Source organism: Chiroxiphia lanceolata, chromosome 3 (assembly GCF_009829145.1).
Source record: "Chiroxiphia lanceolata isolate bChiLan1 chromosome 3, bChiLan1.pri, whole genome shotgun sequence".
NCBI classification, from domain to species: domain Eukaryota; kingdom Metazoa; phylum Chordata; class Aves; order Passeriformes; family Pipridae; genus Chiroxiphia; species Chiroxiphia lanceolata.
The window spans coordinates 37,922,743-37,939,696 of record NC_045639.1 but is presented as its reverse complement, the minus strand read 5'-3'; positions in this window follow the sequence as shown (position 1 = coordinate 37,939,696).

The window sequence follows — 16,954 nt, the reverse complement described above, 5'->3', positions numbered from 1 at the left end:
GAGTAATGGGTACAAATTGAAAGAGGGGAAATTTGGGTTAGGTATTAGGCAGAAATTCTTTATCATGAGCGTGGTAAGATACTGGAACAGTTTGCCCAGGAAGGTTGTGGATGCCCCAAACCTGGCACGTAAAAGGCCAGGTTGGATAAGGCCGTGGGTAACCTGATCTAGTGGCAGGTGTCCCAGCCCGTTCCAGGTGGGGTTGGGACTAGATGATCCTTAAGGTCCCTTCCAACCCTAAACATTCCATGATCCTATGTTATTTTCTTAAGATGATTTTTTTTATAAACCTAGGTGTGATCAGGGACTAGGAAAACTGAACAACAACAAAATTTGTATCTCTACAAAAGCATTCACATGTATTATGTGAAATAGGACAGGACTGAGATTTGGCCAAAACAAGTGGAATCTATGACTTACTGGGAATCTAGGAATATTTATGTGTTTTTTAAAGTGAAATGTACCAGCTTGAATAGCACCAGTTTGTTTTTATTGCAGGATTTGACTGTGGATTGAATTATTTTTGCCAAGTTTTGCTAATTTCCATGGCCAGTTTTATACAATTTGTTCACATTTAATACTTCATTCATTAACTCCATGTAAATGATGGGGTTATTTTCCTTCTCTATGCTGTTCTGACTAAATTATCCAGCTAAACTTTGATATATATGCGTGTATTAACCAATATAGAATTTTGTTTCTTAATTCCTTCAGTTTCTTCTTTATTTGTTGTTAGTTACTAAGAGATCTTTGTCAGCTGTGGGTGGATTCACTATGAAAAGTCTTCTTTTAAATAAAAACGATCCCAAATACTGTGTGTTATGTAGTAAAACATATATATAGAGAGAATATTTATGGACAGGGAATTTAAGACAAAAATAAATAAAGATTTGTCTTTTCCTCTTCCTGGAGAGACTAAGAATTTCTTGAATTTAGCTGACTGTCCTTTTCCACAAAGGGACGATATCGGGTTCAAACTGATAAAAGAGCAGAACCACCAAACAAGATACATCTCAAGAGTAAATCTGTCAGTTGAACAGCTCTGTCACAAATTCTAGGAGCAAGGCCTGCTGTCTTCCCAGTGCAGCCAGGGGAGCTCAGTAAGTTGCCCCAGTTCTCCTGCCATGACCTCCATGAGGGCTGCTTGCTGCTTACCCAGCTCGCCTGCCTTGTTGTGGGAGGCTAAGCAGGAATCTAAATGAATGCAGATGTCTGTCCATTCTCAAAAATGAACTAGCCTTTATGAATACTCAAGAGAACTATTGAGGGAGTTTGCAGTCTATTGTGTTCTACAGCTTCCTTGCAAGTGGAAGCTGAGGGGCAGGCAGCAATTCCTTCTCTCTGGTGACCAGGGACAGAACACAAGGGAATGGCAAAAAGCCGTGTCAGGGGAGATTTAGATTAGATATTAGAAAAAGATTCTTTACCCAGAGGATGGTTGGGCACTGGAACAGGCGCCTCAGGGAAGTTATCATGGCACCAAGCCTTCCAGAATTCAAGAAATGTTTGGACAATGCTCTCAGGCACAGGCTGTGATTCTTGGGGCTGTCCTGTGCAGGGCCAGGAACCAGACTCAATGATTCTTGTGGGTGCTTTCCAACCCAGAATATTCTATGGCTGTGATGGACTGGGATTTTTGCCAGAATAATAAATATCAAAGGGAGGGGTGCTTCCGGTAGTTATATCTAATACTTATTAATTATTCACTTTATAGATAACGAGATATCTCACTGTTTACATAAATGCATAATCAGTGCATCAGTAAATCCATTTTGATATCAATAATACATAAAATATGCTATATATTTATGTTAAATTATGCAGGGACAAGAAGGGACTCATCCATAGAGAACACAGAGCAGTCCAGGCAGTGCAGGAATGTCTATTATTTTACGGGATCTGGAGATGTCATGAGTGCTTGACACTGCATTTGGAAAACCAGTGTACTTTCTCTAGAAAAAGGTTCTACATTCGGAGGGTTGTTAAGCATTGGAACAGGCTCCCCAGGGAAGTGGTCACAGCACTGAGCCTGTCTGAGTTCAAGAAGTATTTGGATGATACTCTCAGGCCCATGGCATAACTTGGAGATGGTTCTGTGCAGGGCCAGGAGTTGGACTCGATGATCCTTGTGGGTCTCTTCCAACTTGGCATATTCTGTGATTCTCTAAAGGATGTATTTGATTACAACCAAGTATTTATAAAGCCTCCAGCTCTAAAAAATGAAGGGTATTTGAGGATCTTCAGCAAGTTAAAAATGGCAGTACTGCTGTGCGTGCTTATCTCTTTTTTCATGCTATGCTATTTAAGATCTGAAGTATCCACTTTTCTATACATGATGTTAAGCCTGGGTAGGAATAAGGAGAAATTTGCATGCTAATGAAACAAGATTAGACCATCAAAATCACTTCAGTTACAAGAGGTAAGGCCCCTCCATAACTATTTTTCTTCTAATCCTAGTTCTGTACTTTTGTTTAAAAACCTTATGGGTCTTTTTTGTTGAGAAGGGAAGTGTGTGTTGTCCTAGCAAACCAACTTACACAATTAGAAGTAAACAAACTTCTGAATATATAAGCACATCTACAGATCTTCTTTCAAGACCACTTCCATCTGCTTAAACGTTATGTAAGAGGACAGGCTTAGTTCCATTCCACCTAACCACGAGGCAATTCCCAAACAAACTTCTGGGGCTTAGTGTTCAGAGATAAGGGTTAGAACTTCTGCTGCTCCTGAAGTGCAGTGGGTACACATAGTGGAAATAGTGCTTCATGTTATGAAGTACTATGTGTATGAAGTACTATGTGCTTCATTCATGTGCCCTGGACATCTGCAGTGGAAAAATGCACGTCAGATGAACAGAACCTCACAGTGTAGCTACAGGAAGGTGACTTGCACATATGCCCCCAAATTTTCAGAAGTAATAGACTTTTTTGGGGTCTGTGGGAGTGGAATAACCTCCATTTGGAGTGGTCAGGAAGAGAGAAAAAGAGGCATGAGGAAAAGCGTGAGAAAGCTCTGGTGACAGAAAGATTTGACAATTACAAACTTACATAGAAATAAGAGATGGAGCAGCAATAGGTAAAAGGTTCACCATAGCACCTAAAAAAATGATATGTAAAGTAGAAGGGGCCATCACAAGTTTCTGATTCATCAGGCCACTGAAAGTTGGTTGCACTGGTGCAAAGTACTCAGAGAATATTTTAAGGGCTTCAAATAATTTCAGTTTTGCTTATGCACATTTTCATATTCTGGTTAAGTAATGAAATTTTATTCAAGCAAACATCTGTGGAAGTATTGGGATTGTATATGTTAGACCACTCATCCACTCAGGTAGCATAAGCAATACCAGGTAACCATTGCAATAAGAATGTCAAATATAAAAAGTATGGTCTCAAGTAAATTCTTTTAGCAAAACTATAGCTGAGTGGTTCTAAATACTGACCAAATCTGATGAGCTTATGATTTGCAAGTGGACATTGAATACGTATGGAAAGAAGATGTCCTAGAGTAAATTGTTATCTATAGTTGTTCTTTGCAGCATAACTCTTCCCCAACTCTTTAAACATATATAAGTTTGGAACATAACTCACATCTTTACTAGAAAAAAAAGGACATAATATATTTTTTATATCTGTAAGAATCTAAGACCATAGTTTAAAATAACCAAAGATCAGAGTTTATCTAAAGCTTGGCTTGGGTTTTCCTTGGGGTATGAGACTATTCTACCAACTTTTAAGTGCATGCTCAAAAAGAGAAGACACAAGACATAATGCTTGACATTAAGCACCTTACTTCACACTGACTTATTGCTTACCGAGGCCCAAGGGGAATCAGATAAATCTTGCTAGCTCTGGTCTCAAATCCATAGTTTGTCTTAAGCAGAGGTTGATCTTTTTTACAAGATAAACTAGTCTAGATTCAAAAGTTTGCAGTGATGGATAATCTAATAAGTCCTTCCTTGCTTATGCAGTTCTCATAACCTTTATTTTAATCTGAATATTTCAAAACACAGCTTTCTGATACTGGATCTATTAATGCCTTTGTCTGCTGGATTAAAGACGTCTCAAAGCATTTCTGAAGCAGTTTCCTGAACACTTTCCAATTTTTCAAAATCCTTTTGAAGGTGTGGATACTGGGGCTGGACACGGTATTCCAGCTGACAGTTAAGTTTCATTACCTTGAAATAAGGATTAAGTGGGAATTCAAAACTACATAACTTGATGTAGTGACATTTCACCTTTGGTGACCTGGCTTTAAATTTGTGTTTGGTCAGCAAAGGATATTGTTTTTCTAATCTTATCCTAGCCCCCTCTGACGTTTTTCCATATCAAAAAAGAATCACTTTCACTGGCATAATTTTCCTTCATGACTAAGGACAGGCCTAGCACTGGGGAGGCTGAATAACAGGTTTGAATGGCAAGGACACACTGCCAGAGCTGTGTCTGTCCTGGGTGCAGGCTCTTAGCTCCTGTGCTCCCAGGCACAAAGACATTCTGGGCAAACACTGTGTGTACATGAGCTGCAGCTGCTCACTTTCCCCTGCTCTGACCTCCAGCACAGCCAGCACAGCCCCTACCAGGATCCCTTCTCTTTGCTTGGTGGTCCTGCCTGAACAAAAGTGAAGGAAGCAATTTTCTTTACAGCCTTAGAATGAAATGATATTTCACAGCTGCAAAATTATATAGAGACTTGAAGCTGAGCAACAGGAAGCAACCTAATTTTAAATCCACTTTTGCACTATAGAATATTGCCAAACAATATGCAATGAAGAGAGTGAGATGCGTCCAAATGGTTTTTCTTCAATAGATTAGAAAAATGATGACCACATACAAAGTATTTAGGTAGTGATGTCTTCCAGACTGTCGAGAGATAGAAAAGGTAGGTTAAAAAGGAAAGAGACAGAAATAAAACTTATCTTGAAATAAAGGTATTTGTTGGAAATTAGAATAATATACTTGTACCTGTATGGGATTTGAATAAATTAATTAATATTTAAATACACATGCATTTGCATATGCATAGCAATAATTTGATACAGAGCTTTTTGGTTACTGAAACCCCCTTTTTCACAAAAAGATAAAGTTAAGACATAGCTATTTGTATTCATGTGATCCAACTTTACCTTCTAAAGTATTAATTATCAACTTTAAGTTAGTCACCTAGATCCCCTTTTGTGACTGGCAGAGAGAAAAACATATCCCTGGAGCTGGTACCGTAGCCTCATTCTCATGGCTTAAGAAGAAATGATTTGCCCTAGCTTTCTTTATCACCACTGAGTACCAAAAAAGTTAGCGAAGTCCTTTGTATTTGATGTGTAATTTTTAAGAAACTGAAGTTAGGTAGTTGTAGATACCCCCACCCATTCAGATTAGAAATGTATATGGATATTAGTGGCTACACTCAAAGTGTTTAATCAAAGAAACAAATAATCATAAACTCCTTCATAGCACATTTTTAATTCTGTGGTGCCCACTTTTGTGAAGAAAATAGGATGAGAAATAGTTAGAAGACGTACAAGAGCCCTAAAAGAAAGTCTATATTAATTGCAAGAGCTATTTATGTAGATAGTGTTTTTAAGATGTGATACTGAACCAATACTCCAGCAGAGTTGTTGAGGAAAAGGGAGTTAATATAATCAGAAATTTATTAGTGAAGAAGAGTAAAGGTACCCTTAATTTTTTGTGTATCAAAAAGTCCTTTAGCACTTAGGATAGCCTTGCCAAACTCCTATTTGGGAAGTCATCATATGTCAGCTCCGTCCAGCTTAAAGATTTGGTAAGAAAAATAATTTGATTGCTGAGAGGTTCATGTGCTTTGGTAGAAGAAGATATGCACCTCACATAAATACGCTGTAGATTCTGGCATGGTATTCTTGAGCCAAACAAAGTAAACAAATTATTAGTCAAAATCAGAGCTACTGGTAGGCCTGTACAAGTAGCTTCACTAGGGTGCTACCATGGAAGAGAGAGGGGGAAAATCAGGCTGCCTATGCCAGAGGTCTAACCTGGATTTTTCCACTGCTTTGCTGACAAAAGAGCTGGGATGTGGGAGGCTGTCACAGTTCTGGCCTGGAAGCAGTCCAGCTGGTCTTAGTTTCCCTGGCATTCTGGAAGTATCAGGAGCAGCAAGCCTGGACTGCTAATGCTTTTCCTTGGCTTTTTCTTCATCCCTCGTATGTTCCTTCCTACAGTCCTCCTATGTCCTGTCCATGAGGACAATGTCTGGCTCTCACTATGTTCCACTAGTCTTGGAATGGAAAAAATCAGCTTTGCTTGCACAAGTGAGATCTCACAGTCTGTCCCTGATCATTAAATCCTGACAGTCTTGAAGTGTGCATGCACAACATAGAGAGGTGTTTGGCATGGGGAGCTCTGTAGAAGATGTTGGAATACTCACATGCAGAAACACTGGTTTTATTTCAAATTGATGTACTCTACAATGAAATGTCAACTTCTTTTTTTTTTTTGCTGTCCTGTAATTTCCACTAATAATTTTTTAAATCTCAAACAAAATGGTGTTCAGAGTCAAAAGATCAATTAACATAAATTGTATTTCTAATGCCTTGTTCTGTTATAATTAGTAATTTCATTGGTTTCTAAAAAAAATTTGCAAAACTACCATAACAGAACATTTTAAGTAGATAGATCACTGTTTTGAAGTTTCTATTTTTTTCCTAAATCTTTTCAAAACTTCCTAGAGAAAATACAAGATTATTCTTCAAGCAGAAACATTCCTCAACAACATTTTCTTTTAAAAGGCTCTTGATGAGATGTATTTGGATTTCTGACCAGCCATTTCCTTAAATCATTTCATCACTGAGTACAGTAAAAACGAGCCTCACTTGGTAGAAAAGAAAAACATCCAAGCAGCCTCATATGGGAGAGTATTGGTGGTGGCAGAGATCTGCAAGGCTTTCATTCGGTTAGCAGCAGACCTTCAGACCTTCAGAGTTTGTAAGGTTTCCTGCTTCAGAAGGAATAAAGATAAAAAATAGCTTATAATTCAGATTCAAAGAAGAGTATTAATGAATTGCTTACTTTCTTGCCAAATAAGATGTGACAGGAGACAAAGATTCTTAGGACTTTAATACATATAGAGAGGGTGGTCAAACACTGGAATAGGCTTCCTAGAGAAGTGTTTGATGCCCAAAGCCTGTCAGTGTTTGAGGCATTTAGACATGCATTAACTTGGTCAGCCCTTGGTCAGGCAGATGGACTAGAGGATCTTTGTATGTCCCTTCCAACTGAAATAGTCCTATTCTATTAACTAAGCAAAACAGTACATAAAGCACCTTTGGACTTTCAAGGATTTGAGCTGTTACAGGCATATGCAGATTTGGCATAATGAAAAAAATAACAATGTAATGAACTTTATGTAGGTACGCTCACCATTCAAACTGCACTGTACTTTTCAAAATACACATCTGTATATACTAGATTTTCAGAAACCATAACTGTCTTATTGTCACTTGCCATTTAAAGCAACAACAAAACTCTCCTAGTTGGAAACAGAACTAAGGCAATGCTGAGCACATCTGGAAATGCCAACTGTGCTGTGAAAACAGAGCAAGTGATAATATGCTGCACACCAAGAAGAAATATTTTGTGATTTCCCCATGTATTATGAGTATGTAATTAGTTGAGCAGGGGATGGGACTTCAGATGCTCACATGGACAAGTGCAAAAGGGATCCTAACAAGGTGAAAGAGAAAAAAGGGTAGATGGATTATTGTTAAACGCTTTCAAGAATATCGGCACAACCAGATATTAATGATCTACCTTAGATGCTTAAAAATAGAACCTGTGTACCTGTGCAGTCACAGCATGAGGACCCTCTCCATAGTTCACACTCCTTATTTGCTCATCTGAATTGGATGCTAGAAGACTAAGAAGGTAACCAGTCTTTCAATGTACAGACTGGAAAGTCTGCATGCCATGAATCCTTTGAGTGAACCCTAGTTACTAACATAAACAGGGCTCTTTCACTCCAGAGTCAGACAGGCTTGGTTTTCAGCTTAATAGACTTAGTTAAACAACAACAACAACAAAATAGAAAAGAAAAGAAAATACGTATATAGGAAAAGGATGTGTTTCCATCACAAGACTAATAAAATGTACAGTTTTGGCTTCACTCCATCTAGTGGCAATCAGGCAGAAATCCTCCCTCCTCCTTCCATGCCGAAGCAGCAGTGGTAAACTATGGCTGGAAGTTCGTGTTGGATGAGTTTGGCATGGTTTGGGCTTGTTTATGGTCACTGAAGTGCAGGAGTCATCCATGAATGGGCTTTGATGTGTTCACTGTCAGAATATGGTTCCCATTGTACCACACTGCTTTTGGAGTAGGAGTCTGGAATAGGAACTGCTAAAAAGGAGGCAGGAAAAGAAAGGGCCCAATGTGGATGGAAGCAAAGATCTGCTGAATACCTGTAAACAAGGGTTGTTATGGTAGAAAGCTTTGAGAAAAATGCATTTGTAACTTCTGATAAGGATTTCTTAAGCAATAGAAATGCAACAGAGAAAAGGCAGATTCATTCATCCTCAAATGTGTCCTAGAGTCCTCAGTAAAAAATTTTGGCTCAAGTCTTGTTTTCCTGGTGTACTGGAAGCAGATTAGTTCTGTACAAAGTCTTCTAGGTATTCATGTGTCAGTCCTTGCTTTAAGTTATTTTTTCTCATATACTTTATCTGAGCTTGCAACCCTTGTATTTCCATGTGAGTTTCCAAACAGAATAAAATTCACAGGAAGGTAAGGCACATCTGTATCTGCCTTCAGGTTCATGCTCAGAAGCAAAGGATTCTCTCTGGGCATATTAGTTCTCACATTAATTTTCCCTAATGCAGGATTGGATTTTGTGTTGGATTTAGATACGTTGAATGGCCTGTGAAAACCTATCCAAGTCCAAAGCAAATGCAACACCCAAATTTTAGGAATGTTCAAATACCATTGAGATCTGTAAGCTTTAATTAAAGTATAAAAATTAATTATCTAAGTGTGGGCATACACAGACACACACACACATATATAGATGTTCTGTATTTTACTACCTGTATACATATACATGTGACCAGTTTTTAGAGAACTTAGCAAAGTTCTAGGAACTTAGCAAAGGACTTAGGTCTCATTGTCCTGTATTTTGTATAAAGGACAGTTTAAAAGAAATCCTTCTGAGATTCTGTGTGAAGACAGATAAAGAAAGTCATCTTATATGGCCCCTCTATCAATCAGGATAAGAAGAGAAACAAATATAGTGAGATAATTTCTATAAAGCATCACTGAATCATCCCTCTGTTTTCATTCAAATCATATAGCAATTAGTAAGTGATGATCTGGTTTAGAAGAAGGAACACATTGTTTTCATACACTGTGCTTTGTGTACTGTTTGGGCTAAATTAAGACAAATAACCAAGACAATATTTTGCTTTGATATCAGTAAATATTGGCATCAAGAATTCATTGCCCCATTATTTTTAATGGGAAGAATTCAGTCTAAACCTTTTTTTCATCAAGTTAAGGAGGTGATGTCATATGGTAAAGGCTGGATATTCCAAATAAATCACTAACAAGTCATTTTGGCCGAGCAATATGTGTATCAGATATGCAATTGAACATGTCTGGAAGAAAATGCATTATTGTCATAAGACTTAGGAGTCAGAGCCTGATGAGTTTGTATATCTTGCGAACAGTTACACAAGTAACCAGACATTTCCTGCACAATTCAACATTTTTAAGGGAATATCCTAGACTTTATAGCAAATAACCTTGGATTACAAGCTCAGACCCTGATTCAGCAACCACTTCTGAGTGTTTCACTCCATCTAGAGCCCCGCACGACATGCATGTCAAGTGTGTGTTGTAAAATCCATTGCAATATTCAAAGGGTGCCAGTGACTGAGCTTTATGCATTAGTGTGTTCCAGAGCTGCATTTCCCAAGACACGGCAACAGCTAATAATTACAGGCCTTCTTCTCTACTGTTTTCAGTTTTGATCCTGAGTGTCCCAAATGATTTAGAGTCCAGGGAACTGGACCCACCGTCTTGGCACCCAGAAGCTGCTCCTGTCCCCTGTGCTTGTTCCTCCCATGGCAGATGCCTGCCTCATGAGGGATTGCTCCAGCTCCATACCCATGGTTACCAGCAGTGCAAGGGAGATACTGTTTTGTCCACTGCTGTGCTTCAGTCTACACACAGCAGGCCATAGATATATAGGTGTCTGGCTATGGTGTCTAGTTCTGAGACAGATATCCTAGAGGATGAGTTAAGCTCCCCATGGGGAGCATGCGGTAGATTTTAAATGCCTCAGAGGCAGTGTGTGATATCCAAAAGTTATGAGGGTATTTACTAAAGCTCCTGCTAAAATGATGTGCCGTAAATCCTAAAAGGTTTTATCAACAGGAGGTATCCAAAAATAAGCTTGTTACTCTTTGTCACAAATCACCTATGATTTTTTCCTTGATTTCACTACCTTGCTTTATGAATTGACAGAAAACAGAGTATCAGTGGACAAATTAGACCTTTTGCTGATGACAACATAGCAGACCTTCCTCCAGAAGAGGAGCTATATCAGTATAAGCTTGGTTTATGTAAGACTCAATTTTTGCAGTAGGGTTACTGTGGATCTACCCTGCAGAAAATCAGAGCGGATGTGTAGTGCCTGTGTGGAAATAGGAGCCTTCCTTTCTAGTCGATCTCCAGTGATACCTCAGGCATGGATTAGATCCCAGACAGGGCATTTCTCATGCTATAAAATCTGGAGGTGGGTGAATATTTTCACAATCAAAGTGAGGTTGGGGCAAAAAAAAATGAATAAAAAGAAAAAGCTGGCGTGTCTCCAGGAAGTTCTGTTTTTCATTTCACCTGAACTGTTTAGAATTTTTACAACTGAAAATTGCTTCTTTCCATCTGTGAAGCATTTGCTTCTTGGAAAAGATGCACAAAGCCAAGACATGAAAGACATTTGAAATAAATAAATAAACTAATGCATTCTTTGGAGAATCCATGCTGTTTCCCTACTGCTCCCCATTTTCTTATGAAGTCCTCTCCACAGATGGAGGGCAGCCGTGGTCTCCTCAGCAGTAACAAGGGATGGAAAAGAATTCCAGTAAGTAAATTACAGTAGCTCATATGGCTGCAGTCTTAATAGAGTTTGTTTCAAAAGCATAGGCCACAAACAAGTTTAGTGAGGGGAGGGTATCTTTCAAATACATATATTCAAAAATGTTGTGATTTCCAAAGAATAGTTTACCTAATATAATTAGCTGTGGGTAGTACTGCCTGAAATAAACATTTTATGCAAGAATGGCATGGAGGATGTCAAGAGAAGCACCCACCTCAGAGATGACTCAGGGCTGTGCTCCTGTTGACACTATGGTAGCTAAAGGAATATTTTCTATATCTTGGTGGAGATAGAGATAAAACAATACATTTCACTGGTCTCTATACATCCTCCCAAAGTTTACAAGTACCCATTAACAAGAATAAAATGGCAAATAACAAAAATTAAATTATAGTCAGATTCAGACCTCCTCCCGTTGCTCTATGAAAGGCATCACACAAAAACTTACCCAGAATTTCTGAACTAAAACTATACCAGGTAATTGAGGAATTTTCCTCTGCCCTTTAATCTGAAATTATTGCACTAAAGCAGAGAGAAGGATTTGCAAGCAAGGACAGCACTAAGGGCAGATACTGACTCAGAAAGAATTGAAGCCTTTCCATTGACTTCAATTGAACAATACTGGCTCAGGCCAGCTGCAAGTTTTATCCTAAATTTTTCTTCCTGGAAAGGAGTTGCCAAGTGTCCTTCTGCATGCTCCTCATAGTGACAAAGGTCAGTCAGGGACTGCTATCAAATTCTGTCTGCCCAGATGCAGGGATCTGTGTGGGTTAAGGGTTTGGCTGGATTTGGAATCAGAAAGCAAATGTTTCATTAGCAGTCAGTACTAAAAGTTATTGGGCCATCCTCTCTCGTAGTGATTAATTATTCAATGTGACTAAAGCGATTAATTATTTAATGGAACTTTCCTTAATTGTTGCTTAACAGTTCTGAAATAGTGGAAGGAGTTATTGTGGAAAATTGTGTACCATTCTGCTATCTGTCAGGTATTGTTATTTTGCAGCTAGATGGTGGCACCAGCTTCCACGGTCGACCAAAGTGGAGACCACATTTTCCTTCATGATTTGTATTGCTGGAGCTACAGCTGGATTGTATTTGAAGAATGCAGGAGAGAAGCCAGGTCTGGTAAGGACCTGAGGAATCCTTTTGTTATGCAGATTGAAAGCTTGGCTGGTTATGTAGAGCACACAGAAGATCTGCTCCCTCCTCTGTAACTACCCTGGAGAACTGAAAGCATGGATGTGATCTCCTTTTGTAGCTCATACATTGCTGCTAAAATAGACTTAATCTGTTCTTCTAAAAACTTTTCCTCAGCTCACAGTGATTTTGGATACACAGAATATCAAGTTTTGAAGAAAAGAAAAGAAGACAAAAATTATAAAGGCCATGCATTTGATCCCAGGCCCAGCAAGGCATTGTGCTGTAGATGAATTTGCAAACCTCAGTTCTATCATTCTGCTATAGTCAGAGCTATCAGGCTCTCCTTAATGTGTTACACAAAAGGGCCGCAGCACACAAAGCCTGGAACACATCAGTTTATAGATCCCGAGAGGGTCCTGTGGAGTCTATTACTTTGATGAAGTGGTATTTAAAATTGCAATACCCAGCAGTTGTTTAACCCTCCAGATGTTGCCCCTGTGGAGTGTTTAATACGACGTGAAGTGCTGGTAGGCTAGGCCATAACCTCCTGTCATCTTTTCAGCAGGTCACATCAGGTCTTACTATCTTCTACTAAATCAATACAGGATGACCTGGCATAGCAGTTTTCCTTCTCCGCTGTTGTTTTGTTGTTTGGTTGGTTTTTTTTGTTGTTGTTGTTGTTGTTGTTTTTTTTTAAATAGTGAGTAGGAAAATCAGAAGAAAAAAAATCAAAAGAATAGGAGAAAGGAAGGAGATCTGAAAGCAAGCTGAGAAACTTTTGTTCATCTCGATTCGTGTTTTCCCCCCGTTTGCGCTGACAGCCCAGATCCAGCAGCTTGGTGCTGCCATCTGCTGTTACTCCTGCTGCTGGCGCTGCCCAAGTTTTTGAACAAATCAGCAAAGAGCAACTGAAAAGACATCAGCATCATGAATAAATAAACAGTAATTTAGAATGAAATGGATAAAGAGCCTCTAATAGAAAAATCCCACTTAATTTCTAATTTTTTGAAGCAATTTTGAATCTTTGTATGACATGACATGCTAACAGTAATTCCTATGGTCATCAAAAAGATGAGGCACGTCCATGAGTTCAATTGACTTTCTTTTCTTATGAACAAGTCAGCTTTTAGAAATATTTAGTCAGAAATATCATGGCTTAGAGGTCAAGAACCTGATGCTTCACAGTGTTTTTCATGGCTTAGATATTTGATGCCACAGGTATCTCTCTTACAGGGCTGGCTTCCAAAGTCAATTAAAACCAAGCGACAAACTTGCTTTGAGTAGTGCAGGGCACTTATTAGATCACCTCTGCAAAGAGGAAACTTTCTTTCTGAAGGATAGATGCTCTCTGGGGCATCAGCAGCCTTTTAGAATGTGAACCAAAACCCTGCATTCACCAGAAGGAATTCAGTTGGCATATGACTCGCTCCATCACCCCTCATTATGCCACCTGGTATCTAGCTGGGCTGTGGTTCTGCCAGCATCTAGATTAAAACACGATCCTGACAGGATTTACATTTTGGAGGGAGAGATGGAAATGGGGAGTGAATTTTTTTTGCGGGGGTTCCTTGTAGCACAAAATAATTTGAACTTTTTATAGAGTAAGGGCATTGACATCCAGGGTGTTGAAAAACAAAAACATTTTGCTATTATTACACAGAACTCTATTTTTCCTCTCCTACTTTTATTTTTGTGCGAAGACCTATTTTCACTTCTCAGCCAAATCTTAACCACATATTTCCAAAGGGCCAAGATTTCAACCCTTATTGGACAGTGTTACCACAAATGTGATGGCTGTTACTATGATTACATCTATGGAGAACTGGTACTTAGAGAAAATAACAGCTTACTGGCATCCTTCTAGTGAAGTTTTTGAGATTCAAGTATGAAGAACGTAGACATGTATTGAACTCACTGTGCCAGCACAAATAATCTCTTGACACATGACTGCAGCCACAAAAATCAATGCCAGCAGTGCTCTCAAATTTGAAAGGATTGACCACTTCCTCTCACTGTTACTAAACCCTGTGTAGGAATATAAAACAGGTACTATAGCACATGACAACTCAGGAATGGATGTCTGTCACAGCAAACTCTTGACAAATGTGTTTTCCATCATCTGGCTTCACCTTCTGTTATTCTAATAGTGTCCTATGGAGTGATATCATTGCCTTGCAAGTACTCGTAGAATCTCCTTGCCTTACACTGATAGCAGCAGTAAAGCAGCATTTAGTGTGACAAGAGGTTCTCTACTGTAATCCCTAAAACTGGAGCTTGGAATCTTAATAAGAGTTGTGCTGTAACTTCTAACTCTAAGGAATGCTCCTTCTTACCTTTTCAGGTCCATCTCCTCCGCCACTTACCTCTTCTAAAAATGCAGGGCATCGGAAGCACAGGCATCTTTGCATCCTCTCAGGGTGGAGGAGCTAAACCCAAAAGAAGCATTTTCTCTGTGTGTGCACAGAGACTCAAAGTGAAAAGACTCAAGCAAGGTCAGCGAGCAGCCCCCTGCTTGCAGAGCAGCAGACCTCATGCTGCAGGTGTGGTTAGTGCCAGTTTCCATCCTGGGAACTGCCCAATCTTGATGGGCAACCACCGCTCCGGTTCTGAGACTGCAAATGTGCTGTCAAAGATTCAGTAGACCCAGACCCAAGTTTAGGAATGCTACTAATACACTTACAAGCTTTAATCCCTCTCCTCACTTCCCTCCTGTTCCTGTTGAGCCCAAATATCAACAATTAATGTAGGCACTTGATATGATGCAAAATGTAAAGTGAATCGACAATAGCATAAATCTGACATGAAGATATGTGAAGACACATTTAGAGAGAGAAAAGTTCTTCAGTATATTTGAGTTGCAACTGGTACAAGACTGCATGTGGAAAAAAATAGTATTTTCAACTCATCTTACCAGACCGCCAGTCCTGGAGCCAGCTGTGCCAGCAACAGGGCAGTAGCTGTCAGCCTGGGCCTGGAGGTTGTGTTCATCTCTCTTGGACCAATCAGGAAATGCAAATCACCATTTTTGTGCTGGTGTAGATGTAATTCGTGTGTACTTGATCAGTACTTTGCAGGGGAGTCAGAGGGAGCACACGCAGGGAGCAGGTAATCGTAGGGTATATGGCAACCATAGGCCAAATAGTGTTTGCCTTTTTCAGGCCAGGCATAGTCTTTTAACCAAAGTAACCAGAAACAGTTGACCTGACCTTTAAAAATCCATAGTATCACTGTTCCTGTGTCTTCCAGGGTACAAAGAACATTTATAAAGACAAGGTTTACTGGATCATATTGCACAGTTCAGTTTACCTTTTAGTATCAAGATCTTATTTAAATGGTGCATATATATATATTTATATACAGATGTAGCAATACCAATTAAAGAGAATTCAATCATTACCAAATTTTAGTCTCACCTGACTTGATAATTCCCATCTAATACCTGTATTTTCTACATAATTCTTGTCAGAGTGTTATTTCCTGAACATAAAAGCTTCAAAGGATTTAAACTGCTATTGCATCTGTCCTGTATACAATGGAAGAAATACATTGTCATTCCAGAGGTAAATTACTTGTTTCATGCTTCTCACAAAGTATCTTTATTTAACATTCGGACAGATATGCACCTATTTATTATATAAATAATCTATGGCTTCTTAGTTTGCAAATGCTGGTTGAAAGTTCATGAGAGCAGGCTTTTCTGTGAACTTTCTGTATTTATAATTTCAGTCATTGCAATAAATCCTGAGCCTACCACCTGCTTAGCAGCATTTTACACTCTACCCCAATGGCTAAAGCTGGAAGCTCTGCATCTGAATATTTCAAAACCTCTGAACAGCTTGATTGGAGTTTGATTTTCTTCTTAAATAGTGCAAGTTGTTCTGGAAAAAACATATAATCACAATTAACTGATAGTCAAATCCTTGGTCTCTAACATACAAAGCTCCACCACAACTAATAGAGTGGTTTCATTTATAGAGGTTTCATTTGAGCAAAGCTTACTGCAGCATTTTGTAGTTGTTAGAAAAAAAGTGTTCTTTGTGCGTGCTGTAGTTCAGAGCTGTAAGGTCTTTGTGAATGGTTACTCTCAAAGCGCTACAGAAGTTCCCCGGTTCAAGGTGGTTCCTGGCTCCTCGGAAAAATGAATGTGGGGTTCCAGCCTGGGAGGAGAGAAATAAGTGAAAAAGGAGCGTCCTTGGGCTAGGCAGGACAGGTCTGCTTAGTGCAGCTCTGCAGCCAGGACCAGTCAGTGCTAAGCTGGTTCAGAAGGAAGAAAGGTGAGTGTTGATCCCAGTAAACATAAAGAGCATCCATGAATCCAAATCATCAATCACAGTAAAAGCTCCTCCAACCTTATTTGTCAGAGCAAAGGGATTTTCAAATTATAAAACCAGGAGTCACCATATGGTCACCTAACCACATAATTTAGGACACAGAACATCCTTGAATTTGATCCAGTTTAAACTTGAGTACATTTTTTATATTATAAAAACCAAAAACATCTATTCTCGATTTAAAAATTGCTAATGGTAGAAAAGCCACAATAACCTCTTGCAATGCACACCAGTAGCTAAGTATTTCCCTGGTGAAATGTGTAGCCTTTTCATCATGCACATTTGTCCAGCTCCAGCCACCAGATCTTTTTATAGCTTTACTTGCTAAATTGGAAGAGCATTAGTCCTGAAGTAAATACTTACCGTCTATAAC